At 45.0% G+C, this 26,049-nt stretch overlaps 1 protein-coding gene across 2 annotated transcripts in view; it reads right to left on the minus strand.

Moving 5' to 3' along the window:
- Positions 1–25,595, minus strand: part of SVIL (supervillin) — a 137,470-nt gene extending 111,875 nt beyond the window's left edge. For both annotated transcript variants that reach the window (XM_066991550.1, XM_066991548.1), the window contains exon 1: positions 25,447–25,595. The gene's annotated coding sequence lies outside the window, so the exon portion shown is untranslated. The remainder of the gene's footprint in view (positions 1–25,446) is intronic.
- Between the last annotated feature and the right edge of the window lie 454 nt (positions 25,596–26,049).

The raw sequence follows: 26,049 nt of genomic DNA on the forward strand, positions 1-26,049 counted from the left end.
AGAACAGGATACAGACGCTTCTGTTTGTACCCAATTCTCTTAGAAAACACACTCAAGAGCTCAAATCCACCCTACTGTCATTTCTTCCATTCTGTCCTCTCACTTAAATCACCATTTATGCACACGAAGGGATCTGCTCCAACCAGGACTCTCCTTCAGCAAGTTTCTCTTCCGTCTGACCTTACTTAACACCGTTGTACTTGACCATCTGGTTTAGTCCCCCTGGCCAATGATGTTTTCAGAAACAATCTGCTTTTGCACATTCCAGATGTTGAAAGAAATCCCTTTTCTGCATTACTGAGGAAGACCTGCTAAGGAGCCAATCTCTACAAGTCTTGTGGTAGAAACATGCATGACTCTCAACTTCCCTCAACACCCAAATGAGAAACCACTCACCCAAAAGTTACCCATTTATCCAGTTGAGAGCTACCCAAAGCATAACAGATACAGACACAATTCTCTTACCACACCAGCAGTAGGTTTATACAGTGCAAGAGTGACAGATGACTCCTAAAACTAGCATAGCTTCTGGAAATATATTATCCGAACCAAAAAGTCACGTTACTGCAAAGCAACATAAATGTTTGAGGTGCATGTTGGAACAATCAAGCGTCCACATTCATCCTTACCACATTAAAGCGCTATTATTGATACATGCCAAATACTTCTCAAGCAAGAAGAAATAAAAGCAGGAAGCTCAAAAAAGCCCTTTAGCCAAGAAAGTCACAAGACATGTTAATGTGAAGTTTTTTCCATAGTTGTAGGCTACAGTTTCTCTTCGAATCTGGTTTCAAATTTGATGAAATAGGATTCTGCAAGAAACTCTACACCATCTCACAAGCTGCCGTCATACACTGACCTCTAGTGTAATAAAGACTCAAAACATCAGAAGTCTCTTCAAAGCCTTACGAAACATTATCAAGTTATTTCCCCAACACTCTGAAGGACGCTTCTGTGAAATAAAACACACTTCAGTCAGACGGTGCCAGCAGGATTATTCTCAATTGTTTAAGAAAACTGTAGGACTGGTACAAAAAGCTACAAAACTTGAATTCTTTTAAGGAATGTGAGGCTCGTGCTGTGTTTACATAAAGTACTTTACAACAAAGCTGTATTTAGGTACTTTGAACACCAGCTTAATTTAACATCTAAATATTCTGGATGTACAGAATTGTTTCCTAACTAAACTTTTACAAAACTCAGTTAAAAGCATCTCAAATATAAACACTCAGCTTGGGCAAGCTCTGTACCTGAGAAACACGATTAGATCAGCCCAGGTTCTGTATCAGACTCTCAGATGGCACGTGGAAAGAGCTGTTGGCTCAGAGGTACTCACTGTAGCCAGCACTCAGGACAAGAAGTCTGCTGGAAGTAGAGGATACAAAAATCCACGTGGGTCCTCATTCACTAAGGACCAGCCAGAGCCACCCCAGGCAGACCAAGGTGAGAGAGTGGCTGGTTGGTTTTGCATGACAGCTTTTGAAAAAACATTGTTAGTTTTCAAATTGTCATCTTAAAACCTGAACAGAAACACTTTCCCCCGACAGCTTTAACAATCAAAATGTCAGCATTCCTTTATGAGCTAACTATAGTTTTATAATAAAAACTACTTAATAAAGGTGGAACCAATTTTAAGACAGCATTGCTGAACAGGACAATTAAAATGGATGCCCAAATTATTTAGGGTCTTTATGCCATTTCTGGTATAAGCCCTGAGCACCTGTCCAGAAGACTTTGCACAACAAGTCCCAGTGATATTCAGTTTAACTCAGCTTCCCGTAAAAGCAGGGTGTCATTCAGAAACAGCTTCTGAGAGAAGTGTCATTTTCAAAGTGTCCAAGTGTTCCCATTCCTGTACACACAGCCTCTGAAATTCAGGCATATACGGCTACGTTGGAACAAAAGCTTTCATATGCGCTCTAGAGGGCAAGCTCTTATACACTGAAATCTCTTTAGAACAAGACACTAAAAGCTTATCAAGTTCAAAAAGATTTCAGCACAGCATGAAAACAGCCATCGCAATTTCAATGTATGAAGGAAGTATTTGGAAATCATCTCCAAGACGGTTGTTTGAAACTAAGTTCAGATCAACTAGAGGAGGTCCTTCTTCTTTGTGTTTCCCTATCTGAGTCTGTGAAGGCAACCTAGAAAGTAAAGATTGATTTTTTTTAAGGCTGGTTTTTAGCTGTGAGTACAATAAATCCTTATCTGCAATGACAACACCTAAAAGAACAGTTTTGCGTTAAAAACAAACAAACAAAACACAACACAATTATTCAGTTATATGTTTAAACCTAAACATCTAAGGTTAAAAGCTACTTCTGAAATACATGTACGCAACTAGGAGGACAACTGTTGGCATCTACGACACTTGCCTTGTGCACCACAGCGAGCTCCCTGCTGCCCCAGCAATGAACGCAGCACCCAAAGCAGCCCCTCTGCAGCCATCCTAGATTGGGTTTGGATGGGCTGTATCCTGCAGTCTAACCTGGCAGCCTCTCGTCAGACCTAACACCAAGTACACAAACCATAATGAAGCACTGCACCCTTCATGCAATCCACCAAACAGTCCGGAAGAAATGGGATTCCTGGCCACCGGTCCAGAACTGCAAAGGACGAATTTTACCTACAAGAACATGCTTTGCTTTTCTATGCCACAGCCCTTTTACAGCCAAACACTCATACCCCAATTATAGCATGGAGTCAAAACAGTAGGACTCAGGATTTCCAAGGATCTTGGCCACCAAGTAAGGTCATTTCGGGCTGAGTTATGTATAAGATGATATTTCAATATGAGAGATCCTGGTCTAAGCCACACACTTCGTCTCCAATTCAAGTATGCCAGCCTGGCCAGCTACTTACCTCCCATACAGCCAACGCATCGCTCAGAAAAGGAGCTGTAACAAGAAGTCACTTACGCTGAACTGCAATTTCTGCCCACCAAATGCTTTGCCAGTGACCAGGAAAGCACAGCACCGCTCCTCCCAGTCCAAAGGGGGCAATGGCTAATACACCGAGCACATCAGGCAGATCCCTGAACAAAAAGTGCATGGAGAAGTGCATAATTGAGTTCTGATGGCTTGCACAACAGATCCTTGCCATTGTATTTGACAGAATGTGTTCTTCCAACTATTTCTGCCCTAAATTGTTGTATTTAATTCAACGCATGTGGCGATGGAATGACTTTTAGAACAGTGGTGTGCATCAGTACACAGATGTTCCACATTTGTCATGTCACATGAACCTCGTGGCTGACACCCAACCATTACAGGCTAAAAATCCTCCTACATAAAAATCCACATATGATGCATTTGTTCCTAGACAAACATCGGACAATATGTTGGGTTGCTAAAGACATTATTGGAGAAGCTGGACTTTCTTTTTTCTTTTTTTTTTTTTTTCTGAACTGGCACAAGCATTCTTTGGTTTCCAGAAATAGAATTAAATACATATTGACACACTCTACAATATACTAATCATGTCCAGAATTATTTTACTTTTTTTATGGATAGCCATTTTTCTAAAGAAACTAAAAACACGGGAGTGAAGCAGACGACATCATAGCCAGCAGAGATCTCTACAGTCTTCACTCAAGTTTCCTAGTTCTTTCCTTCCTAAACAAACCCAAACAAAAGGACAGCACAGAAACTGATGCCACAACACACTACCTAAGCTCTGCCCTCGGACCCTTACATTCAGCACTGTGATCATCACAAGGAACACAGCTCAAGCTGTGGTACCTGCTAAGACACTTGCGCGTCCCGGGCTAGTGAAATATGCCATGCTAGATGTTATATCAGGCAACTGGTAAAGTGCCACGCTGCAGGTTGCGTGAGTTATCAGGCAATTGTGTGCGTGACTCAGTTTTTCCCAAACTGGCAATACAACACCACACGCTAATTCCCGGGCTATCGAGGCAGTAGCCCTGAAACACAAAGGGGCTGTAGCTGGCAGATCACTGTCTATCCAACCACCACATTTCTAAGGGAAAGTGACCTGAAGTTAACTCCGCGTTCCTCATCAAATGCACACAGCCTACATGCAGAAATCTACATGACCAGTACATTTGGATTTTGGCAAACACTAGAAAGCCCCTATTAATTCATACCATACATCAGTACCTGCGAGCAAACAATACATTCAAGTCAATCTAAAGCCACTTTCTACCAGTTACTGCATGTCACAGATCAGCAGCCAGCACCCTACAACACGAGAGAGATGGTTTCAGTTTCTTGCTGGCAGAAGCTCGCGTGACCTTGGAGAACTTGGAGAAGCCCCTGGGGTCAATCCGTGGCTCTGCAGCAATCTCAGCTGGCTGCCGGCTGCCAGACCCTCCGTCCTCTCCCTGGCTGCTGAGCCTGTCCCTTCCCTGCTCCACGACTTGTTTGGCCCTGCGCTGACTCATTTCAGACCAGCAACCATAAAAATAATTCAATTCCTTCCTCACATGTTAAACACATAAATGACTCACTGCAAGGTCAGAAAAGCAGAGCTGATGCAGAGAGGAGAGTTGGAACATGGGGCACGGTACCATATTCCAGCTTCTGGTTCATCATCTGAGATTCAGAGACCTGCCCAATTTCAGAGAGGTGAGGTTGAAAAAACAGAGGTTAAAATGTAACTGTCTGGAGCAAATTTTTAGATGCCGCCCCTAGGGAAGGGAATTGTTTCACAAAATACCTATATGGGAGGAGCCTTTGTCTCCCATCACCTAGATGTCAAGGTTCTCCAAGGACTCAGAGTCAGACAACTACAGAAATAAAATGAAGTTTTCAGAGGAACCCTTGCTGTGGCAGGAGGCTCCAGGCCAAGCCTCTGTTTTGCAGGAAGCTGCAGTACAAGGGAGGTAGGAAGGAACAGGCACAGAATTGGTCTTCTCCTGTTCTGGGAAGCATTTCTTCCTCAGCCTGTTGCAAATGTCATGTATTTCCCAGTTCTTCTATTGACACAACTGTCTTAGGCAAAATAGTAAGACAGGATGTGTGGGATTAGAACAGACGCACACTAATAGTACCAAAGCAGAACCAGAAACGTCATAGCAAACATTCAATTTATTAGCACAATTTGAATGCAGCAGACAGAATGTATTTAGCAACATATATTATCCAGCAGAGTAAGCAGTGAAAACCTGACTCAACATTTAGAGGTTATGGTAGACAGAAAATGAGAAAGGTGACCTGCTGGAAACATGTACGTCGGTAAAGAAATTCAGCACATATCTAATAACGAGTTTCTTTATTAAGCATTCTTTCTATAACTGCAGCGCATCTCCTCATACGTGCTTTAACCAATTAAGTAGCAGCCATCAGCCCATCTGCAAAACATTAAGTAGCCTCTGGAGCCTTTAGCCTCCTTGTTTGTTTTAAGGAATCACATCACAAATCACAGAACAAACCATCGTCTTATTTATGAGCTAAGCTTTGGAAATTTTACTCACTTGGTGGACTGCATAATTATGGCAGAGACTGTCTAGTCCTGCGGGATTTGCTTAGTTCCTTGCTAACTGACTCTGCTATTAAAAAGCTTATGCTGCTTATAGTTTATTTATGGACTTTGGTTCTTATGTTTTAAGGTACTTGTCTCAAGTTAAAGCTCAAGTCTAATATCGGAGAAATCTTACAGCGTACTTCATTGTAGCGAACAGCAGCCTCGTTAGTCAGTAATACAGTCACGAATGCTGTATGTGGAAGACAATAACCTGAATTTCGTGGAAGCAATGCCATTACCACTCAATTTGCCTGTTTTGCATAAATCTGTTCAGAAGGTATCTTTGCTGTTAGGCAGTCTATTGAATAAACAATAAGAAAAAAAAGACACCAGATATGCAGCTTTTGTTGGAAAGGAAAGTTACGCATGTTTATTACAACACAACAAGCTCCTGTGATAAGATTTACATTTCCAGAGCGAAGTAGTCTGTCTCTGCTGACAAATTCTGTTTTGAAAACAGAAGCAAATACCATAAGCCAAAACACCAGCAGCACTGGAAGAGCCGCACTTGGATTACTCTGCATGTCATTTAGCTGCTAGAGGCAAGAAGCTCCCAGCCGTACAAGCGACAGAAGCACATCCTTGCTTGCCTCACATAACGCCTGGGAAAGCAGGGCTGAGATTCTCACTGCGTGTTTACCGTGATCACCACCTGGAGGCCTTATCATTCCTGGCAAGCGCTCCTCTCCTCCCACCGCACTGCTGGGTAAGGCATCTGAAGGAGAGCAGACCTCCCTGTTTCAGGCTCTTGAGAAACTGCAGCTCAGTCTGGCCCTGCACAGAGGTGTGCACGCTCGGTTTTCCCCATCTTCGTGAAAATTCATAACCTACACACTTCGGGCAGATGATCAGTTCGTTAGCTAGCCAACAGTGGAGAAGTGCACTTTCTGAAACATACACAAAGGGCTACAACATACAGGGTAAATTCAACTTCTGTTTTTGCTTTATTTTAATTAAATTTTAGATGGCCTTGTTTCACTTGAAATGATAAGGATGAGGTTATTTGTAGGCTGGTAACAACCTTCTGAGGAGCTGGCCACGCTGCAGCAAGGCAATTCCCTCTCAGATAGGTAACCCACTAGGCTGGATGAAGAAGGGCAAGAACCTCAATGAATGCAAAAGTTAACTACATTATCTTTGAATTTCATTCAAGTTCAAGGGAATTTTCCTACCTACAGGCTTAAAAAAAAAAAAGGCAGGAAAAACACAATAGTGCAACACAAACAAGCAAGCTTAAAATTAGGTTTACAGCAAGCCCAGGAATCATCTGCTGTTTTCACTCTGAACTGCAAGGATGAGATTCTGTGCTGTAAAACACTCACCTCATGTACTGGCCAACTGGCAGGCCCAAGAGCTCTGAATTTATGCTATCTGAGCATAAATCAGTCAGTGCTATCCAACCTGCACTTGGGCAGCTCTGCTCAGCCAGAGCTCGGTTATAAATCAGAGCCGCGCACACTTGCGGTGTGCACTCGTACCAAGAGTTACCTCTGACACGTGTGGGTCCACAACTAACAGGGGCGGGAACATCTTCTGGCAGAGTGCTGTGGGACAGACACAGTGGCCAGAAACATACACTGGAGTTAGAACTTCAGTCACCAGGTCAGGGGGCAAATCATAGTGCTCAAACCCTCCTTGGCACACCTACTCCTTAATCTTCAGCTTGAATTCCTTCCTTATCAATACGTACAATACCAACACCTATCAAATAGACACACCAAAATAAAAGCCAAGTGCTAGCTGCATAAATTAGTTCATCCCCAAAATCCAATTTAAAAAAAAAAAAGCGAAGCACTTTAACTGCCACATGTTGTAGGCAGTCTGAGCGTGTGATGAAGAAGTCTGAAGTCTTCACACGGCAGCCCGTGCGCAGGGTTCACTGACTGCATGTTCAAACATCCTCAGCAGCTTTGCCCAAGATACACCTGGCAAACAGAAGCTTTTATGTCCGTAAATTAGCTGCCAGTGATTCCAGTCACACAGCAGCCCATCTTGACCTCATATCCTAACAAAGGCACACTCCTATGCCTAATGGCAATTGCCATGCACAACTGCGTATTTGAGCAAGAACATGTTCAGCTTTCAAAAATTCCTCAAGAAAGACCTAGAACTAGAGCACGGCTATAATTAAATAAACGCCAGTGTTAGCCAACACAAAATACAATCTTAATTTAAAGGCCCCTTCGTTATTTAATAAGCTTCTATACAACTGAAATGGGACATCAGAAGCGGCTCCATTACAGTCTCTCTTTTAGCTCCCTAAGCAGGGACATCAGTTTTTCTGGATACCTTCTGAAAGGGCTGCAAAACCAAACTACAATGTTCCTAGACTTGTTGAATAGTAACACTTACAGATATTTTATCAGCATGTAATCCAGTGACTTCTGTCAACCGGTGGAACAGATTTCCACACAGGCTCATCAGATTGTCCTCCAGGATCTCAGAGTAAGTTTTCAGAAACATTCTTTCAGGCTCATTGACATTTGCATGTTTTGATTTCGTAAGAGCTTTCTTTTTCTCCTTCAAAAGACAAATTTCCTTATGCTGGAGGTTACAGTGCTTACACTCTTAAGAAAAAACATAAAACCCAACTGCCCACTCATGTTTTCAAGATTTTGTTTCAAATCAAACTTTAGTTTGATTTGTGTACTTTCTCTTATTCCTCCAACTCATTTTGCAGCCATGTTACCTCCCCGTTGTAACCTCATTCTATGACATTCAAACTACCCTGAAGTTCGAGTGTTAATACCTAGTACTAAGGTCAAGAGTATCTGTTCCCCCAAGCCAGAATGCATTCCCTTTCTCCCTCCAACACAAATAAACTTTTACCAGTGTTCATACTCCATGTCTCCCTCGGCAGTTGAGCACAGGAGAAACGCTGAAAAACAGGTGCATAATTGATTTCTAACAGGGTTTACAAACAAGATCTTGAGCAAAATTTAAACAAAATCTTGAGCAAAACTTAAGTGAGGAACTGCTCGGTTTCCATTTAATCTAGTCAGTCAAAAGGCATTTGCAGAATAATGTTTACTGCCAAACACAAAGCATTCGCCGTCTTAAGTATGTTGAGCTTACCGTATGCTGAGGAATGGCAGTTGTCAGAGCTGCTTACCACGGGACTGCAGAGGGACAGATTTGCTGCATCAGGCACAGAGAGCAGCAGGTAGCAAGGCAGCCGATGGCAGTTTCACCAGGGGAAGCCCATCTTATCACAAGCAGTGCCTACAGCTTGAACATGCTAGCACGAACAAAACAGGCAACAGAAACAGCTGTCCATTGCCAGACCTCAAGAATTAAGAGACTCAGGCAGTGCTAGCGGTAGTAATTGCACAGTTCTGACCATCAAGTTTTTCAAATTAGTCTGGAAGAGCCTTTTTTTTTTTTTTTTGACTCTCCTTGGGCCTTACCTATGGAAAACAAACCTGCGAGGCAGTATCATTCATATAACTTCTGCCAACTTCTGAACTCGGAAATTTTTGTGCTATTGGTTTCAAACAGGTAAGCAAAGGCTTTTAAATGGTTATATTCTCCTCCCAACCCACCCCCAAAAAACCTCAGTGGAATTGGACAACTGTCTATAGGTGATCCCAACAACAAGTACTGCATGAATTTATCTATTCATCTTCTCAGACAACAAAATCACCCCATCCTGCAAAAAGGGGAATTTTGTGCTTCAGCTCCAAAACCCCCTAGAGAGCTCCTGCGCTGCTGGACGTCAGGCAGACAGGCAGCTGCAGGAGCTCCAGGACAAAGCAGAAGGAAAGCAAGGCATTGTTGGGTCCAGTAGTCCCAGAACATCTTGTTTAGCTGGCAGCAGGAAGGAAGATGCTATTCTGCCAGGGAACACAGCATTTCCGCGCACACCACCGCCCCGGTCTAGCACAATCATCGAGCGGAGCACAAACCAACCAAAACACCCGTGCTTACTCTTGGCCAGGAATGAAGACATTGCAAACACGGCTAAAGGAGAGGGTTTGGTGGAAGGCAAGAAAAAGCAGAGAAGTGCTAGAATGGCTGGCAACTCCAGGTGCCTGGCCAGCCAAAGTGGAAGTAGGAAGTACAGGATTGTCGTATTTGAATGAAAAGTGGAAAGGGAGGGAAGTACAAACTGTGTTTAAAGTCGCTGCTGAATAAAAGCCTTCTCACTTGAATTGGGCAGTCAGTATCAAACTTGTAGGGTAAGAACAGTAAATTCTCAGTAGATTTCCATTAAACTGTGTGATATATGATAGATCACGTGGAGAACACTATAAAATCTGGAAGGTGGCTGTGATCTTCAGTTACATTCAGCTATACTGTAAGACCTGCTTTGTGCAGAAGCCTTAGCACATGCTCCTTCTGCATCTCTACAAAAAAGGAATCAAATCTGGGTTTGGCAGAGATGGACTGGCATTTCCTGCCCCAGCTAGATTAGCAATCGCTACAGCTCTGCACCAAAGCAGCATCATTCATCTGGTAAGCACAGCAAAGGCAAAATTGCTTCGTGTATCTGGACAAAACCAGGCACAGCCAAGTAATCCAAAAAGTTTTAAATGAGAATTAAAGCTGTGCAGTTCTTGAGAGAGAGGCCCGTAATACAAAAGCAGCTCTTTAGAAGTGTATCTGCTTTCAAGCAGCTCTTCTGAAGCTTGCAAGAGGCCACCTAATTCAGAAAGCATTTCTCCTCCTCTTCCCCCTCTCCCCCCTCCAAGACAATCTCTCCTGATCAGGTTAGTATGAATCATCCTGAAACGCAGACGCACATTATCCAAACGCCAGAGAATACAAGATAGCTTGGCTGCTGGGAACACCTGGATCAACTGGACGCAGGCTGAGTGTCTAGTGATGAGGTCTTCATTGCAAGCTAGGGAGGAACACACGGCCAAAGAGAACTAAAAACAAACAACCGAGAACAGACTAATGACAGAAACAGACCATAAAATCCAAAATAAAAAGTTGAATGTCTTACAAAAGACAACAGTAACAAGTGGCTACAGTTTCTAGAAAGGCCAGTTTCAGAAATGGAAGGAATATGAAACATTTAGCTCTCTCAGACAAGGCAGAAGGACACAATTAATGCCATATGGTCATTAATCAGTAGGTCGTGCCCTGGCCTACTCAGATCATCTCTTGACAATGTATTCCAGGACATTTCCTTAGCGTTTAGATTTACTTCCTGAGTTTAAGCATCTTGTGATAGAATGACTAAAAACTCCACGCTAATTACTGAAATTAAATGTAAGAATTCCTTAGTGAAATTACTGAATTTATATTTAAGAAAAAAATACATTTAAAAAACTAACAAAATAACTTATTTAGGGGCACACTGGATCCACGAAGCCTACTGCACTCCTATTCACCCAAGCGAAGACTCTCGATCTGTCAGCGACGGTGACGTTACGCCACGCCGGAGAGCAGAACTCTTACGGAGATGTGATCGTCTTCTGATCTGCAGCTCCTCAAAGCATCTCAGCTCCCTCGGCGACGCCTCAGACAGCTCTCTTCACTGAGCAATTACAGAACAAGGCTGAAGGCTTACTTATAACACCAGTGCCATAGCCGTAGTTGAAAGCCCCTCCCCAAAGTCTTGGAGATGGGTAGTGCCAAACGAGAAAGAAAGAGGAATGAGGCAAAATGAAGCAAGGGCAACAGACAAGATGAAGCAAGCCTCTCAAGTGCCTAAAAACACTGGAACATCACAGTGATTCTTGGGAATCAGGTGCACCAAAAAATGCATGCTTAATCTGAACAACGATTAGAACCTGATTTATTTATTTATTTATTTTTATGACCTGAAACCACAGCACTCAACACAGAAGCTATTAGGAGGATTTAAAAAACAAAACACAGTACTCAGGTTGCCGTGAAATAATATCAGATCTTGTGCTCAAAGATCAAAGAAAGCTTGCTTTCTTCCCCTTCCATCCATTAGGATGATCTATTTAAGTAGAATGAATCAAATAGATGCTGTAATTAAATCTGGAGAAAACGGCCAGTAATATTTGCGAGCATAATCCAATCCCAAGTAAATTCTAGCAGCAGATTTCTGGATAAGGGTCTTCCACGTCACATCTCTTAAGTCAAATACATCAGCGCTGTGAGACACCAGAAACTGCACCTGAACAATGAGCACAGCTCAGCAGTGAGGGCACTCCTGTTAACAATTAACGCTGGAACATCTCTGAACAACACGGACTTTGATATGAAGATATTGCCTTTACTTTCAGCCTAAATCTCAGAGCTGAGTTATGTAATAATCCAGAATTATGCACAAATTTCCATAAGGCCACCAGATAATAATGTAAAAAAAAGAACTAATGAGAATCTTTTCAGGACAGCGCTATAACCAATTCAAAATGAAAGCTGTGATCGAGGTTTGTTTATACAAGTGATGTTCAGTGCAGTCAAGCAGTCCAGCTCTGCTCATTGCCAGATGGCTCTGAAATTGATTTTATCCACCTGTAATGCAGAACACTCTCCTGCATCTGGAGCTTAACACAACCATCAGTCTTCCCTCTGCACAGCAGCAGTGCATCTACTACCAGAATACGGAGAATTCAAGTATATATATAATTAAAAAAAAAAAATCATTTATTCTAAAAAGAGTAAATGTTTTGCTAAGATGTGAAAAAAGATAGCGTCTTTTTTTATTTTGGTCAAAAATGCATACCTGAATTACCCTGGAGAATGTATGGGCAGCACAGCACGGCCTTCTCTACAACACTTGGGCAATGCAACACCTTCAGCAGCAATCCCAGGCGTCCTTTGCAAACGAAGCCTCACGTTAATCTGGAGATCGTGGTCTGGAAGATGATGTCTTGGGAGACAAGACCCCTTGCCGTGCAGTAGGTGCGCACTGCCAAACAACTTACCAAGCTGCACTTGTAGTGCTGCAAGCTCAGCATACGCAAGCAATCATTGAAACAACTGGCTGCTTCTAGCAAGTCAGGATCACTTGGGACTTACAATCCACCCAGATGTCCCATTAAGTGTAATTCTTTTGTTTCAAACTAGTATTTTAAAAGAACAACTTTCACCCTGCGTTTAATTGTTTCTGAGATGTTTAAAAATCCAAATTCGCGTGAGTTGTCCTAACTCCCTCATTGCCAAACACGCACTGGTGCCACCACCGGGCAGCTGCAGAAAAGGCTGCGCACCGACCGCTGCTAGGATCGTGTGCGGCCAGGTGCTTGCATTATGTAGCTCAAACAATATGATCGTCTCCTCTGTGCCAAAGCACACCCCCATTTGCAAAACTAGGTGAAAAAGCGGGCCTTTGCTGATGGTCACAAGCCAAAGCCGGCAGGTTAGCAGCACATATTGCTCTCTAGTAAACTTTAAAGCACTTGGAGTTGAACAAAGCTGCCCAAAACCTCTGATCTTGTAGGTAGAGCAGAACTGCAGAATGAATAACTTCTAGCCAGTCTGAATCTCCTTCCTCGCCTACCATTTCTCCCCCTTAATTTACCCCACCAAGTACAGAAGAGAGACACTGTCACCACGACCATCCTAACTCCAAAACCCAACTCCTGCTGTCTTTAAAAAATGTTCTCATAACATCTTTACAGTCTGGTGAACAAGTAAAGGATCTGCAGTTTGCCATCCAGAACAGTTCTGGTAGCCATACACAGTCACAGACCAACAGAGCCAAACCACGCAACATGACTGCAATAGCTTCTGGCCTCTCCCAGCTGTGATCTTCCCTGATCGAAGCACAAAGCTTCCTTTAAACAAACAACTGTAAAAAGTAGTCTGCGGTGAAGGAGCCACAAAAATAGAAAAAAGGGGAAAAAAAAAAATCAGATTCCAGTATTTTAAGCATCAAATAAATACTACTTCAGAATCCGTTTGAAAGCTTGTAATTTGTCAAATCACAGCGAAGGTGTGATGGGAAAATCCACTACTGATGGGAAAATGCACTACAGTTAAATGAAAAAAAAAATGTGGAGAGCATGTGTTTTGTACATTTCCACACCCCTTGCACCACCAGCGTGAAGACCAAGGCTGATGCCTCTGGCACTGGTCCCTGTTCCCCACCAGAGCTCCCAGGGCTTCCTTGGCTCAGTAGCACAGCAAACACCGACCTGCTGCCAACACCAGAAATGGAGATGTGGCAGCTTGCAAAGGCCCAAAGACAAGAGCCAGCCCAGAAGGAGCAGCACAGGCATGCTGCCGGGAGCAGGAAGGAAGGATGGGAGCGGGAGGAGCAGAGCTGTTAGGCTCATCCCCAAAGCGGTGTTATTGCAAAGCCACACGCGCACATAAAGAGCTGGCCTCAGAACTGTGATGTGGGTTTCAAAGCTCATTAAAATCGCCTCTGAAACAAAGTTTTCAGAGTAAGGTTTCAATGGGGAAGGGAAATAATTTCTCTGGATCACTCTGTGAAGTCTGCCCCTTCCAGAAACAAGCTCTGAGGCTCCACAGAGTAACCTCCCTCTGCTGTGCAGGGAATATTCAGCAATACTAGGACCTACGATGAAAGCGTGCAAACCGAGCAGCTGCCGGGACGCAAACCACGACCGAGAGGGCCGCCAGCACCGAGGCAAGGAAGAGTCCCGAAGCCCGAGGCGGTTGGCATGCAGGCCGTGACTTCCAGAAGCAGGAGAGGGTAGCACACCAGCAGGGTGCTGCGGGGGCGCATCCCAGCGCCCCTTGTGCCTGCAGCACGAGAGAGAACACAGCGTGAGTTTATTTTGTGCACGCCCTCCCAGCACAGAAAGTTATGCCTGACCAGAGGGGAAAGTTAATTTGGTCTGGTTGTGCAAATTCTTAACGCTAAAACTCTGCCAAGGTATTGTCCAGGCAACACAAGAAATAGCTACTGGCAAGTTCCTGCTCCCTGAAATCACAGCCTTTCCAAGAGCCGGGTAACCTCTTTGTAGCTTTATTTATTTGCAGTATTTTTAGTCTGTAGAAAGAGCAACAGCTACAGAGGTAGAGCATAAAGGCAAGAATTGTTCTGGCTTGGGGAAATCAGACTCTGGACACATCATGACAGATGTCCTGCCTTAAATAGCAGCAGTAACGTTCCAGTGCTTGACAGCCCAGCTAACACTCCAAAATAGTAGAAAGTATAAAACATTAATGAAGATGATGTGATAAATCAGTTTCAAACAAGTAGCCTGCTCTGCAAAGCAAAAAATCATTTTTATCACCACTAGCTTAAGCAATTTGCTACACCCACATCCATTGTTCTTTCATTAAAAAGGAAAAAAAAAAAAAAAGAATGGGCTGTGTAATTTGAGTTATACTTTTGACAGTGGAACAAAAAGGAGAGTGGAACAGAAAGGAACAAAATTAGGGTCCGGTTCTCAGGTAACAAATAGAGGTTTAAATTAGATGAAGTCTGAAAAAATGGTCATTGGAAATCCAGAACAAGGATTAAAACAGACCAACAACAACAAAAAAAAACACGAGGAGATTGAGAAGATCAGGTCATACTTCAGGATGAGAAAAGCAACGGTGAACACCCAGAATTGATCAGTAGAAAGCATAAAGAAGAAGAGGGAAGCTTGGTATAGCTTCAGGGAACTGACTGAGCACATAATTTTTCAAGCCACCAGAATTTGAAGCTCCCAGCCGGCACTATACACACCACTCATGCAAGCCCTGGTGATATTGCACACACATGTTGGCCAAGTGTTGCCAAAGAGTGTGCACAAGCACGTGTGTGTGTGTGTGTGTGTGTGTGTGTGAGCACACGTGCACACGCATTCATGTGCACACTGAGCCGCCCTGACCCAGAAGCCACCCAACCACAACGGGCAATTTCCAAGTACGCCAGTCTCAGAAACCCTAACAAAGCAACTCGAACACAATGCTCTATGTAAGACACATTCACTTGCCACAACCGCCGTCTGTAGAGACTTCAGGGGGTAAAAATAATTGAGCAATAAAGATGGTCTCAAGCTCGTAGGTATTTGACAGGCATCCAAGCCACAGCAACGTGCACAGTGAACACGAGACTGCAAACATCTGAGCAAGTGATCTTGTGTTTATCAAAACAGCAGAGTTTCTTACAGCAGCTCTAGGGGCTGTACCGAGAACACCGGAACATTCTGCACAGCTTTCGTACACAAAACTAATGCCTGTTTTACAAGAGCTAGAAGTTTTCCACAATAAGAACTTGTGGTTTCCTGCGCAAGGAAGAATGCCAATTCATACCAACTTGCTCATGGAAAAAGTTTTTTTGGGGGGCTTCCTTGAGCAACCAGCTTCTGTAACACCAAGATCACTTGCTTTGTTTCAGCAGACTGGCACGATTATAAGTGCTCATGTCAGTCGTTGCATAAAGGAGATTGAATGGGGTAGCATTTGTTTGATTGGGAGGATACAGCCTTCTACTACACCGTGACAGCACACATGTATGTTGCTCCAGGAATTTCACAAGAAATCACAATTCCTGAAGACAGTATGTAAGGTGTTGCTTCTCTATATTGCATTTGGAGAGATTTTTTGGCCAGGTTGAGGTTCAGCAGAAAAGCACTCAGATGCAGAGCTCCCTTATGTCACACACACATACCTGCCTTTTGGTTTCAGCAGCTCATTCCCAGCAAGCACCTCCTGGCAGCCCAGAAAGAGCAAGTCCAACTCTGCCTTAAAGATTTCTTTTAAAAGGCTACTAGGTCGAGTTTTCAGCAGTACGACACGTGAAACAAAATCCCAGCTTGCTAATCGGAAGGCAGATTGGGTTCCCAAACTAAGGAATGGCAATTCATAACTCACCTGTAACGTTTCACCTGCCACCTCCCTGCCCACACAAATCCCTTCAAGTTATCTGTGCCTGAACTATCCCAGCAGGGCACAACGCATTGTGCATTTCAGACGTGAAGTTTATTACAGAAGTAATGTCCAGGCATCGCCCTCAAACTGCAAGTTTTAAGAACGTGCAAGGCATACCTAGCAGCAGTTAGTTATGCTACAGTTAGCTTTTATTAGCACCAGCCCTAGGAAGTTGTTTATCTGGGTTCAATGCCATTTAAATTCAAAGTTAATTTTATTCACAGCAATTTTATTTCAACCTGGAAGAATTAGGCTTGCATTCCATACCAGGAATCCATATAAACAACTTTCCATACTCCAGGCTTTTGCTTGGAGTGGGAAGCCAGAACAACTTTACTGCCAACCCACAAAAACAATACAAAATAGGCAATTGCATGCGAGTTGTAAAGTCAAACAAGCACCAAATATTATGGAGACAGGATAAACAAGCGTAATTAAGAATAACCAAACCCTTTGTCTGTCAATTCTCGGCGCTCTACTACACGACAGGAAGAGGACAGACACAACACACTCCGCATCCGAGTCTGTGCTGGGGTTCCCCCAGGTCTGGGGCACTGGGGCGAGGTGCACGGGGTGAGCAGGACTTGAGCTCGCACGCAACGCCACGGTCGGGGTGTTTACAGAGTTCTGGGGAATCTTTACTCTGTGAGCTTTGCAAGGATCAGGCTTTGTACAAACTCCTTTGAAGTACTATTTGTCACAGTACATACTTTAAGCCACAAATGACAGAATACCCTAATGTAATTTAAACCCAAAGCCAACAGTGTAATCTAATCAGGAATACATAAATTAAGTAGCCTTCTGGAGTGAGGTGGGAGAAGCAGCAGCAGTCACTTTTTAGCATGTAACACCTCGATGCAAAAGATTACAAAGAAGGGCGCAGTCTCACAAGCGGCTCACAAACAATGCAAAGCATCTAGAACATGCAAAGCTATAACAGGAAACCCTAAAAAGATGAGAGAATTATGCCAGATCCTTACTGATAGCTATTACCTCAGGAAACATATTCTGTTTTCTTTTGGCAATTTTGTCCATTATTGCAACTTTTGCTTTAAGTAAACTTCCAAACTCTGAAATCTTCCAGTGATGGAGAAAATTGTAACTGGATCTGTGGTGCCTTACCCAGGGCTGCTCAGCTATTACGGGGCAGACCCACGAGCTGTGAGATAACAGGCACCCAAGCTCGCCACTGTGCACATCAAACCATGGTAAGAGCTGCAATAACCTGCCTGGAGAGAAACAAATTGCCAAAGCTGGAGATGACAGCTCCCAGCAAACATCAGCCCGAGGCCTGGGGAAGCAGCTCTACCTGCCACTGGTCTGTTGCAGATTTTAAGTTAATACATTCTGTATTTTTTTTTTTTTTAGTTTCAGAGAGCAGTGGAAGAAGCAGCAAAGTGAGGCAGGCAAAGCAGCACTTACCACTAGCTGTGCAAAGGAAATTATTAACAACAGCAAAAGGAAGCAAAGGTTGAAGGGATGAACTCAAGTTACATTTTCAGAACAGCAATTTCCGGGCTGCTGGAAATGCTGCTCTCCTGTGCAGTCCACAAGGTCTCCTCCTCTGCTAAGCCTCACAGTTGCCAGCTTTCCTAGAGTTGGAAGGCATTGCATGGACAGACATGTCTTTAAACTGCCTGGGAAGCCAATTTAAATGTAGAGGAAACTTTAAAATAAATATTTTCCCCTTTAGGGGATGGAGCAAATTTAAGCCAATTTAACAACACTGGCAGAACCTTTCATTTAAAAGGAAAATAAGAGAGACAACAACATGCTTTCAGCAATGCTCTTTTTTTTTTTTTTCAATGTGTCTCCAGAACTTCCACCAATTTTTGCAGTTAAGAACTATTTTTGGAGGTGGGTGAGGGAGTAATGCCTTCTTTTTGCCCCATTCCTTTGAACATGTTTAGCAAGTTAGTGCCATTAAAAAAGTCTCATCACTTGGCTTCCCACCACCTTCCAAGAAAAATAAATAATTGTTTCTCTTAGAGCCTTTAATAATTTAATACCTCTTATCAATCAGATATTCTCTTCCTTCTCTGCTCAACTGAGGATAAACCCTCTTATACTTCTCAAGTTCCACTCCTCCATGTCCATTCCCTAGACTCACTCTGAAGATGTTTATGAATTAATCAAAAGCACTTTAAAAAAAAAAAAAGACGTGTAGTGTCTTATTCTATACACGTAGTGTAAAAGTTAGTATCAATGACTTAGCTCAGCCTACCTAACTATGTAATTAATACAATAATTTTAAACTATTGGTCTGTACTTCTGCTACGATTTCAGACAAATACTGGTTTAGTATTCCAACACAGAGTGTGAAAGAGTAATTTTCCAGAAGACAAGAGCAAGCATTTCGCCAAAGACAGCCAGTGTTTTAACTTCTTTTAAGACACTAGCATTTGAATGGCAAAGTTCAAAATCTCAGCAATTTGGAAATACAAAATGGATCCTGAAATACGTTACCTTAAACCACAAGACTCGTGTTTTTTTTGTTTGTTTTGTTTTTACAGGGCAATGCTCTATTATTAAGCCAGTCACCCTCCTATTAAACACGAATATTACTTTAATGATGTTAACATGAACACAAAAGCTATGACCATCTAGGACAGAATATGCCTGGAGAAAGAAAAAAACAGTTAGGAAGAAAAAGAAATCTATCTGCAGCCACCTCAAAATTTCCTCTCTGAATAATAGGGTTTTCAGACCAGTTAAAACAGGTAACTAAGAACCTGGGGCAGAGGCAGCTTTTTCTGCTATCCCCAGCAGGAGCGTGCAAGTCACTCCCTTCCACTTTCCTTCACCATTCCACGATTCACACAGCCAGGAAAATTCAAATTTACATTCTTAAACTACAAACTGTATTCAGTATGTTTTCACTAAAATGCCTGATTTATACCTTTGCAGGGAATACTAGTTAACGAAACCATCTCTAGCTTCTGAAAAGTTAGCTTTATCGCACCTTTAACAGTCTCTTGCAGCAACCAAGGATATGCTCCTTACCCAAAGTTTCAAACTGACATTGTAGAACAGGTTAAGTGGTTAGAACAACAACTCTGGGCATTAAATGTATTATCTCCCTTCTCCAAGGGTGCTGGAACTTACTCTGTTCAAAACTTTTGGTGAAGTTCACCACATGAAGATAGCCTGCCTTTTGGCTTTTCCCTGCCTCCAGGGACATAGCCGTGGACTCACTGGTGGAGGAAAGAGCACAAACAGCTTTCCTGGATGTTTCCTATCCCTTCCACGGCAGCGGCAGCAGGCTGGGTGGAAAGATCCAGCAGGCAGGATGCAGATGAGGGTCCCTCACCCGCAGGTACCAGGCATTTCAGAGCCTGCTTCCTCCTCGCCATCCGATCCCAGCAGTGCCGCCACTGAAACAAAACTCCTTTCAAGACTAGGTAAGCAAAAGCCTTGGCTGACAACTGATCACAAGATGCCTTGGTAAACTGAACATTGTTCAGAGAAGTGGGGAAACAAAAGAGCTGTTGACATAGCTGTAAGGGGAGCCTTTTCATACCCTGCTTCTTTTAGATTAGTTACTACCACAGACATGGGATCTACATCTCTAGGTAAATACTGCCTTATATCGTATTTGTGCCAAATCTATAGGAAAAGACTTGTAAGCAATCAGTGCACCTAGTGGCAAAGAAAACTTCTGGTGACAACCTTGGTGTAGCAAGAACAGTCTACTGCTTTAAGTCCATTAGATGTAGTAAAGGGGCTCACGGCACCTAGCATGCAAGAAGAAGTCAATTTTATCTCCACTAATACTTAACACCAGAAAAGCAAATGCAGCTACAGTTGCCTGTGCTAAGCAGCTGGCAAGCTCAGAGATGGAAAAGTTGTGGAACAGCTGGGGAATGCGAGACCCTTTTGAACAGGCTGCTATGTGATCCAAAATAATGGTACATGTTTACACACCACACAATGGCAGCAACAGCCAAATGCAGGTCTGGCGAATGCACTACAGCTGCTCCTTCCTTCAGACGAGGCACAGCCAGCAGATACAAAAGAGTTCATATTCACAAAAATATGGCTTTCATCTTAAAAAGCAGCAGCTTGGTTTCCAAAATAGACAGCTGGCCCTCCAACTGGACTAAACGGTACGGTATTCTCTATTAGAAGTTGCCCTTTAAAACAGGTCTGGATTAGGGTCATAGAGCTTTCCAAACTTCTGCTTTACCACCAACACTTACCAAAAATGCTTTATTCAGACTAACAGGCTGCCATCTAACATTTAAAAGTTTCTCCCATTACAGTATTTTCCAGCTAGTGCCAGGAAGACAGCAACATGCAAACTCTTAATACAGACACTGACTGCTAAAGTTAGCTATTCACTTGAGAGAAAGAAATGTTTGGTGTGCTAGAAAGCAATGTTTAAATAAAATAGACCATTTCACAGCTTTTTTACGCTGGTTTTGCACATTAGTGTAAAAGTAAGTTGGTACCTGAAGACAACACATCCCCCTGCCTGCACTAGAGGGCCAGTCCTTGTTTACTGCTGGCTGTGCAATAAGAGATAACGTGTTGCAAGGAGTGCTGCCTGGTTTCACAACTGCCATCCGAGTACATGATTTTGTACGTGACCTTGCACAAAAATTGCATCACCTCAGTTCAAGTGATCTTCCCAGTTTTCAAGTCTCAGAAGCGAAGTATCAGTGGTACCATCTTTCTTGCTCAAGACAAGCCATGATTAACTAGTGCTAACAAACTGGCTGCTATTTTATAACGTAACTGTAGCACTTCTAATTACGCTAGGCACCAAAACAGTTAGCAGTGGATTGAGACATTCCATTAGGTCTTGATTAAAAACAGTACAACTCAAAGGGAAGATTTTTTGAGCAAGAGAAGGAGACAGTATCAAAAGATTTCCTCTTCGACTTCCTCTGCACATAACTATTAAGGTTAAAATCCCAGTTAAGAGCCATCCAGAGTATGATAGTTAAAACTGGACCAAGACAGCTGTCATAGCAACAAAAACAGATGCAAGCACAATTTTTAACCTCCTTCCCTTTTATATAGAAAAGTGCTACTAATAGCCAACGCAGAAAGGATTTGGAAATAGGGGTTGCAAGACCCTTTTAATTGCCACTCTGTCAGTGGTAAGTGTGTGTCTCTGCACACTTACCCAACAAAATGCCACATCCATACACTTCAGTTTCAGACTTTCTAGTGAAATCCTTTTGTGAATTAAGCCATATCTCTAAGAATTTCCTCACATAAATAGGACCTATGTGCTCAATAAGGGAGGAAAATAGAGTAGAGCCTTGAATCACAGTTCCAGAGAAGATATTTCTGGTACCAAAATATGGTATATACCAATGTCGTGCTACAGCATGGTACTCTTCCTGGAGGTAAAGCAGTAACAGGCATGCTACCCTCACCCTAACATGTGTAGAGGTAAAAAGACAGATTTTCTCTTCCAGCTGCACTTGGTGCTAGCTGCACAGCTGCCAGTACTGCCACGTTGTGGAAGAGGGAGTGATGTCTCCTATCTCCAAGGGACTAACATTGTTGTCAGTTATGGACAACGAGATCAAGTGCACCCTCAGCAAGTTTGCCGATGACACCAAGCTGTGTGGAGCAGTTAGCTGACACGCAGGAGGGAAGGGATGCCATCCAGAGGGACCTGGACAGGCCTGAGAGGCGGGCCTGTGTGAACCTCATGGGGTTCAACAAGGCCAAGTGCAAGGTCCTGCACCTGGGCCAGGGCAATGACAAGCATAAATATAGGCTTGGCAGAAAATTGACGAAGAGCAGCCCCAAGGAGGAGGACCTGGGGGTGTTGGTTGACGAGAAGCTCGACATGAGTGGCAATGTGTGCTCGCAGCCCAGAAAGCCAGCCGGATCCTGGGCTGCACCAAGAGCAGCGTGGGCAGCAGGGTGAGGGAGGGGATTGTCCCCCCTCTGCTCTGCTCTCGTGAGACCCCATCTGGAGTGCTGCATTCAGCTCTGGGGCTGTAAGAAGGCCATGAACATATTGCAGCAAGTCCAGATGAGGGCCACAAAGATGATGAGAGGGCTGGAGCACCTCTCCTATGAAGACAGGCTCAGGGAGTTGGGGATGTTCAGCCTGGAGAAGAGAAGGCCCCAGGGAGACCTTACAGCAGCCTTCTAGTACATAAAGGGGGCCTACAGGAAAGCTGGGGAGGGACTCTCTGTCAGGGAAAGGTTTTAAACTGAAAGAGAGTAGATTTAGATTAGATATTAGGAAGAAATTCTTTATTGGTGCTAAGGCACTGGCACAGGTTGCCCAGAGAAGTTGCGAATTCCCCATCCCTGGAGTTGTTCCAGGCCAGGCTGGATGGGGCTTTGAGCAACCTAGTCTAGGGGGTGGCTTACCTGCCCATGGCATTGGGGTCAGAACTGGATGGACTTCAAGGTCCCTTCCAACCCAAACCATTCTATGGTTCTAGGACCTCAGAATGAGCTCTAGAGCACCATCTTTTTTCTTCAGTTTTGAGCCAGGTCTGCTATCCAGACTTGTACAGCTTTGAGCCCACCCCACTACTCCAGTGTCTCTGAAGTCTTGTTCTGAAAATAAAAAAGTAAAAATGAAAGCAAGAACAGGATATTGGAATGAGTTAAGACATTCGTGAAGCTTAGCACAGTTTGGCAAACAGCTGATTTTTAACAGTTACAAGTAATGCACTGAGTCAACCAGCATGAGCAAGTGATACGTAAATGATCCGGACCATCCATAAATTGCACTGAACCTCTCCCAACTTACTCTCCACGCTTACCATTAGGGATTACTCTTTTGACCAAGACAGATCACAATCAAGAAAAAAACCACAACACCACTCCAGTCTCTAAGATTTTCTGTCAGTTAGTCTCCTGTAAACTACTTGCTGCTTTAAAAGAGAAGGTATTTATCTTAAAATTCCAGTGCTGTACTTGCCAGGTACAGACAAAATAAGTGTACTTGGAAATCATTCTTTGCTACTACTGCTCCCCTTCTTTGTAGTCAAGTCATATACCACAGTTTATTTCCACTGAAAGACTGATCGGGGTGTGCTTATGTCTATCAGCAGAGGGGTGAGTTTCCATCTTTCGAAAAGTTCTCTTTAACAAGCATTTTACACATGGATGTAAATTCAGCTCTTTCACAAAGCAATTACTGTCATTATTTACTATGGAGGAACTAGGCAAACAAATCATTTAATACAACTACACAAAGGTATTATTTAAAAATTATTAGGAGGTACATCCACACCAAAGTTTACTTGCCATAACAAAGATTTCCCTACCATGTAGATCTCCTGACAGCCATGTCCCAACAGGCTCTAAATCGCTTATACACATACCAAGTATTGTTCAAAGCAGACTTGCTTTCAGCAAGATTAAATACCTGTTCAGTTTGAACTGTCCCAGTGCCAGGATAAACTACACTCGACCAGTTCAGACAGTTATCCCACCAGGCACCAGTGGCCTTCGAAACTCCCAGTACCCCAGAATCTGCTGCTTCTGGGAATTTTGCCAGGAGCTGTGGGATAGCTCTCCACTGAAGACATTACAAATTAAATATTTTAGAAGTGTGCTTGTGTTTACATGGAGCAAGGCTGCAACAGTTCAGAATATGAGTCAGCATGGTTTGCATCCACACAGAACTGAGCAGTGCGGTTAGAAAACTATACGTTTTCAATAGAAACAAAGAGTGTGAAACGATTCCCCCAGCGGAATACACTCAGGCTGCACCTAGCAGAAGCTAACAATCACGTGAAGACAGGAATTTTGTTCAGAACCTCACTGCTCGAAGGCACGCGATTTTCCTGTAGTAATTTCAAAAGTTTCTGTGCGGAACAGACGCTTCGGTCCTGCCTGCATCAGTGAGGTTAAAAATGGTATCACGGCCAGATAAACTGACAGGCACGCACATCCACACTACGATACAGCTTTTTAACTCTTATTTGCCTCATTTAAAGTGAAAGCTGAAACACATTTCCCGTCGGGACAGTACAGAAAATAATTGAATGCATCTCGTTTCATTAATACAACAGCACCAACAAAGTCTCCAGGCAGATAAACAAAGAACTGAAACAGAGCAAACTACTCCTGTGCATCCCACGCCGTTACCTACGGCAGATGCACGGAAGGGCCAGGCCAACACCCTCTTACTGAAGCCTCAAGGGGCACAGGAGCCTCAAGAGGCACAGGAAAACAGCATGCCATACCAGGCAAGAATTTCTGGCGGCGGGAACAGCTGTCAGGGCTGCGTTGCAGGAGCTGAGCTGAACCACTGCCCCTTCCTCCCGTCTCCACAACGGGCCCCTCCGTCTCTCGGAGGCGTGGTGCACACCAGGACCGCTTCTCCGCGAACACAAGAGGAAAGCGTGGACCACGCTTCCAGGCACAGGCTGGCGGACCCCTGGGACTGCGGGTCGCACAGGGCAGCACCCAGCCTGAGGACGGCACCTCCTCAGCTGGAGGTAACGCTGAAGCGTGCTGCGTCCGGCTCCGCTGTCACAAACCCCACCGGCTTCGTGAGCCTGTCAAGGGAGGCTTCCACTCCGAAGCGGCTTTTGTTTTCATTCTGAACGCGAGAGATTGAGACAACTGCAGGCTGAGAACATTTCTCAGCACGGTACAGTTCGGTTTGCTCCTAAAGAAACACACAATAAAAATAACCGGGCCGGCTGGGAACGCTTTCCGTACGCTACCGGACGGCTCGCAGCGGGCCGGCCGTGCCCACCCGAAGGAGAGCGCTACCCCTCGGGTCACGGGATGCTACCTGGGCTAAGAGCGGTCAGCGACGCCACCGCCAGCTGTCGAGGACCTACAAAAGCATCAAAACGAAGCGGGTAACTCGCACTTCCTACTCGCACCCAGCCTGCCAAGCGATCCACTCGAGCACGCCCGAGCTTTGCGGGGACCGCTTCCACCTCCCCCAGGAGCGCCCCAAGCCCCGGCCACGTGCGGGCACTAAGCGGCACCGGTCGCACAAGAGGCGGCCAGCAAGCGGCACGGGGCGCCCGTGCCCCGCGGGAGCCTCCGCACCGCGCTGCTACCTGCCCGTCCTGCCGAGCGCAACACTTGTTCCTCCCCAAAGCACGCCCAGCGGGGTCGGGGCAGGCGGGGGGGTCCCGCTGCAGCTCGGGCACAGCCTCGGGGGGCTTCGGGGGGCAGCCCCCGGGTGCAGCCCCCCTGTGCAGCCCGTCCCCGGTGCTGCCCGTCCCCGGTGCCGCCGCCACTCACCTCGCAGCCCGCGGCTCGGGGGCAGCAGCAGCCTCCGGCGTCCGCGCCTCCGTCCGGCGGGGCGGGGACCCCTCCGCAGGGGGCGGCCTTCCTCCTCCTCCTCCTCCTCCCCCTCCTCCCCTTCCTCCCCCTTCTCCTCCTCCTCCTCCCCCCCCTCCCCACGCGGGACGAGGGGCGGGGCTAGGCGGAGAGGGGGCGTGGCCAGCGCTGGGTAGGACACGCCCCTCCCCGCCTTGGCCCCGCCCCCTCCCCGCCTTGGCCCCGCCCCCTCCCCGCCTTGGCCCCGCCCCCTCCCCTGCGCGCCCCCCGCCCGGCTCGCCCCGCTTCCGCGCGCCTCCCGGAGGCGCTGCCCCGCTCCTTAAAGGGGCCGCGCCCCTCAGAGCCCCCCTCGTGTTCCCCTCATGTTTCGTTAACGCGCACACAGCCCCTGTGGGTGGTGCAGACGGTGTTACGGAGTGCTGCTGGGGAGTGCGGCGGGGTGAAGCCCCCCAGGAGCCCCACAGAGGGACACCTCAGAGAGCCCCGTGCCCACACTGCTGCTGGGACCCCTGTGGGGCCAGGAGCAGGGGGTGCAGAAAGTCATCGCCCCTCCTGAAGTAAATT

The sequence above is a fragment of the Anser cygnoides genome, chromosome 2 (genome assembly GCF_040182565.1).
Source record: "Anser cygnoides isolate HZ-2024a breed goose chromosome 2, Taihu_goose_T2T_genome, whole genome shotgun sequence".
Lineage (NCBI taxonomy): Eukaryota > Metazoa > Chordata > Aves > Anseriformes > Anatidae > Anser > Anser cygnoides.